The sequence below is a fragment of the Cyprinus carpio genome, chromosome B13 (assembly GCF_018340385.1).
Source record: "Cyprinus carpio isolate SPL01 chromosome B13, ASM1834038v1, whole genome shotgun sequence".
Lineage (NCBI taxonomy): Eukaryota > Metazoa > Chordata > Actinopteri > Cypriniformes > Cyprinidae > Cyprinus > Cyprinus carpio.
Window position 1 is genome coordinate 6,978,525 of NC_056609.1, and position 5,278 is coordinate 6,983,802.

At 37.0% G+C, this 5,278-nt stretch overlaps 1 long non-coding RNA gene across 1 annotated transcript; it reads left to right on the forward strand.

Moving 5' to 3' along the window:
• Positions 1 to 2,589: 2,589 nt before the first annotated feature.
• LOC122139350 lies at positions 2,590 to 3,989 on the forward strand. Its single transcript, XR_006156205.1, has 2 exons — positions 2,590 to 2,710; positions 3,887 to 3,989. It is a non-coding gene; the product is annotated as an uncharacterized LOC122139350 (long non-coding RNA).
• Positions 3,990 to 5,278: the final 1,289 nt, after the last annotated feature.

The window sequence follows — 5,278 nt, forward strand, 5'->3', positions numbered from 1 at the left end:
GTGTTGCATCAAAAAATGTTCAGAATGATCAAACATGAAAGATCAGATGCTGAGATGCTGTTGTTTTGATGATGATAAATGTCAGCACAGTTTAGTTACAGTTAAAGGTTAATCAGGCATTTTGTGTCACTAGATGTGCTGATATTCAGTAGTTTGGTCCTCAATTGTTAAGATGTATGATCGTGTTATTGTGGACATTTCTAATGAGAAAATTTTCAGTGTGATTTATTATTCTGATTGTTTAAATGTTATTGAATGCACTGTACATTAATTTCCATCGAGCTCAATTTCACAACACTGTAGATCTACTCCGTGTTCGAATTTGTGTCAAAGCTCTTGGGGGCTCCCCTAAACAGCCCCCCCCCACCACCTCCACAAATAAGTAAATACATAAATAAAATAAAAAACTTTATATTGCATATTTTTTGGTCTTGTCCTCGTTATGTTAAGAAAACCCATTCTAAGATAAAAGATGATTTACGATGATCAGTGAATTAGGTGTACCATCAATCACTAAGCAAAGAAGAATTTAATATCTAGCCTAGGGGGTGTGCAATGTTGACAAAATGTTTTGATTATATTTGTTTATTTTTTGGGATTTTATCAATAACTTTTTTGCTGATGTGTTGCGCTGCAGGACTGCCATAGGGACAGCTGATCTCTGTGTGGTGGTCAGTTCACAGCAGTGACAGAAATTAATATATATTTTTTTTTTGTATATTTTGAGTTTAAAATGATTTGTATCCTTTATGGGGATTTTTACCTTTGTAAAGCCATTTCTTTTTCTAGAAGTGTGTGTTACATTTAATCAATAAAGTCTATTACAATAAGAAGACATTTGTGGCTGTTACCAAACAACCAAATAAAATCATTATCAACAAAATTCATGCAATGCAGTGGAAACAGAAGCTGCACCTGAAGAGGCATTAAGATGCACGTACCACACTGTTTATTGCAGGCAAGGCATGAATGTTTTAACCTGCAGTTTAAAATGCCATAATAATGTTTTAATATTTAATCTTAAAATGTTGAATATTGATATTGAGAAATGATTTTAAAAAAATCTAAAAAGGTACTTTAAAATGTGAAATTAAAACTGCCAATAGCTGGCACCAAATCACTGTTAATAAGAGGTCATTGCGATTGAAACAGAATCATTTAAACAAGATGATTCATTTGGGAACGAAACGCTGTCCATAAGTTTTTCAGAGACACAAAACATTGCTGTTCTTTGTTTGGAACGATTTTTTGTTGGCAAAATAGAGCAAAAAAATAGGCAATATGGTGTCAGTAAAATGTAAGTCTCTTAATACTTATTGAACTGTTGTATAAAATCAGCTATATTAAATTATATTAATATATACATTTTTCAGCTATATTGAAATTATATTAATAATATACATTTTCTGCACCCATATCTTGAATTTTTGGGAGCATTCTAAATGCATTTTTTAATACTGAATCATGCAGTGAAAGAACACACTCTAAATGAGCATTCAATCTAACGTTAGCTAGTGTTTAAGCACTCATAATCCTCTTATAATCAGTGAAGCTGTCCATGCACGGTATGATAAATTAATAATCTCTAACTTACATTGTACGTACATCGGCACTTTTGTGTGCTTATGATGAGGGAATTCGCGAGTTTTCAGTCTGAACAAAACTCTGTGGTTTCAGCGATGCCTAGTTTGAATGCCTCTGATTGGCTACTGCATTTCCTAAGCTCAACAGAAACGTTGTGTGTGGTTAAAAATGAGCAACGCTGTAAAAATAAAATACGATGTATGAAGCAGGTCTAAATTAAATACAGCAATCAAAACTTCATTTTAATACTAACGTTTTATTGAAAAAACAGGGACCTCCCAAGTATATATTTTTTTTAGGTATTATGGGGTTTCCCTTAATGCTTATGGGAGGTCCAGGACCCCCAGCCCCCCTCAATTCGAAACACTGGATCTACTACGGCAGATCTATCACAGGCCACAAACATGTTGATGTGTGTCAGAGAGAGGATTGGTGATAATTATGCACACACACACATGCCTGTCTGAACCTGCAGTTCCTCTCATAATTAGCAGAATTACTGTTGCATCAAAACAGACATCAGTTAAATAAAACTATCCAAAGAATGGTCTGAACCCAGATCATGTGTCTCTGTTAGTGGATCAGCAATCCAGTGTTTGGTGAATTCTGCTACATAATAATAGGTAAGAGCCAGATCAACTAAATATATCGCTATGAATGCTTAGCTGTACAAGCTAGTTATCTCTATGCTAACTTTTCCACGTCTCCTGCCAAATGCCAGAAAGACCTTCAGATTTTTGAGAATCATGATCCTAGTGAGCTTTTGCTCCTGAGTTTCTTTTAAGGAGTTTACTTTTGACTTTCGACTTTCTGAAAAAATTATTTGTATATTGAAATGTTCAACTGTTAAAACTGAATTATGAACCCAAACAATGTTTGATGATCTTTAAATGTTTTTGTGATGCAATGCACATTGAATTGAATCCTGCTTCATCTTCTCTTCTGCAGGTTTTTGGGTCCGGCTGCAGATGAAGGCTGTCAGTGTGTGGACTGGAATTGTGGGTAAAAAACCCATTATTCCTGCGATAGAGCTGAATCTCACTGGACGTCAAACTAGGAGGACACAGGAGTGAATCAGATCGCTGCTCTACTTGCAGGATAAACACTGTACACTCAACACACTGATGTGAGTATCTTACATAAATTTCACATGTTACATGACTAGTAACGTTTACAGTAGTCTATTCTAAATTCTCATTTGAGTACGACCCCACATTATAAAGCTTGGAAAAAGCCAGGACATTTTTTTATGTAACTCTCTGATTTATATTTGTCTGAAAGAAGAAATTCATATACATGTAAGGCACTTCACAAACACTGCGATTCCGGAAAATACACGGGTAATGTGTGCAGCCCCCAACCCGTAAAGGTTCCGTGAAGACACGTGGTCGTGATCAGGATGTGACGTGTAATGTACGAGTTGAAAACGCTAGGCACATTAACTTTCACTGAAGCTGTGCGAACGATCTCAGATTCAGCGCGGAAAGTAAGGAACTACTTGATCTCTGCTTCATATTTCTTTCATCACGAACATTGATCTGCCTTCAAAACACGCTAAAAGAGTCACGCGATAACGTGCGTCATCACTACGACACGGCATTAGTTCTGGTTTTGTTCACACAGCGCTCGTGTTTCCGGGACTGAACCCGGCATTGTTACTAGGTCCCCAACACGGGATCAATCCCGGGACGTGTTTGCGTTCACACAGAAGGCGACCCGGCAATGTTCCGGGAATTTTCGGGTCCCAACGTGCAGTGTGAAAGGGGGCTTAGGATGGCTTGAGGGTGAGCAAATCATGGGGTAATTTTCTTTTTTGGGTGAACTATCCCTTTAAGTGTACAGGGGTTGGAGAAAATAATGTGAACACTTAGCCAGTATTTAATGTGAATTAGCCAGTGTTTTATTAATGTGTTTACCATCATTTGCCTTTAATACAGCTTCCAACCTTCTTAGAATAGATTCATACAACTTTTGAATAGACTTCAGTTAAATTTTGTCTCTAACTTTTGCTGTGACTGTGTTCAGGAGCTCCCTCTGGTTGTATTTTTGTTGGAAAAATATATAAATAAAAAGATATGAAAGTTTTTAACACCTTTCACACAAGGATGTTAATAAATCATGAGAAGTGTCAATTATTTGATTAAATGAACAACTTATTTGTTTTTTCTGTTTGAAGACCCTACTGTATTTTGGAAAATTATCCAAAGGTATTCGGACACTCTTCCTCTGTTTTTTGTTTTATCAAGACATTGTGACTTTATTAAATAGTTTTCTTCTATCTTCTCTCTTTCTCTCAATGTAGATTAAGATGCTGTGGTTTGACAGATGAAGATTGTTCTGCTGTGACTTCAGCTCTGAAATCAAACCCATCACACCTGAAAGAACTGGACCTGAGCTGGAATGAACTAGGAGACTCTGTAGTGAAAAACCTCAGTGATCTACTGATGAACACACAATTCAAGCTGGAGAAACTAGAGTTAGTATCATTATATCTCTACAGCAGTTACAGTGAGATTAAAGATTACTGTTTACTTTCATAAAAGTCACTGTAGCGTTTTACTACGTCACGGGTGTTTAACAGCAATGTAACGCAGGTAAATAAGAGGGAGGTTCACTTACCTGATTAAAGCACGGGCAGTCAAGAGTTGAAACGTGGACCATTAAAATCCATATGTTGGAATCCAGCACTTAACCCTCTAAGCGCCAAAGTCGCAAAATTGCGACAAGACGTCATACTTAATAAAATAGACTGTAGTTCCTAATATGGTGTAATATCTCATTTGTATTCCTTACCACTAGATGGCAGACATGTAGTACTTCGATTCTAGACCATCATTACGTCATGTTCCTATTCAAAGTGTTCGAGGAAATAGCAGAGCAAGTGAGCTCTCGGGTGTCATTGATGCGGAAGCAGTTCAGTTCATAGCGTGCGAGTAAATGGTGAGATTTATGAGAGAAAATCGGCAAATGGCTAATACAAATTTGTACCGTGAGGATGTATTGCAAATGTTATTCGCTGATTCTGACTCTGAAGGGGAATATATTTGCCTTTTGGAAATGACGATCGGTCATCTAATGGTCGCGCTTCTCCCGGTACATCTTTGCAGCGCAATGGTGCCGCCGTACAAGGCGAGAGTGTTCACGAAGCACAAACAAATGATCATCTTGACCCCTTTCCCAACGGGGATGAGGGTGGCAGGGTGTGACCGTGGTCATAGTGTCCATAGGAGAGCTGTTGCTGATCGCGAGCGCTCTAAAGGCCGCTGGCAGACAGTTACAGGTGCGGTCAGTGAGTGCCATGCAATGAGAGGAACCATACTCTCAATAACTATAAAACTGTGTCGCCTAGATACCTGATTTGTTAGATAGCTTGTCAACTGATAAAAAAAAAATAGGGACATGCATTTTACCATGGCACAGTAATATAGTAATAATTTACTACTTTTCCGTTCTTTTTTCTTTTTTTTTTTTCCTGATCATTTGGAATGAGAAATAAAAAGACAAAAAACAAACAAACAAACAAAAAAAAACCTTGCAAATATTTCAAACATCCATTCAATTTGGACTGAGGATAAAAAGTCAAAAAACTAACATGCAAATAAGTTGAAACCATCCATCCATCCATTTGTACTATATAGTGCAGTAATATAGTAATAATTTAGTTATTTTTTTTCCCTGTTTTATTGTTGGATTC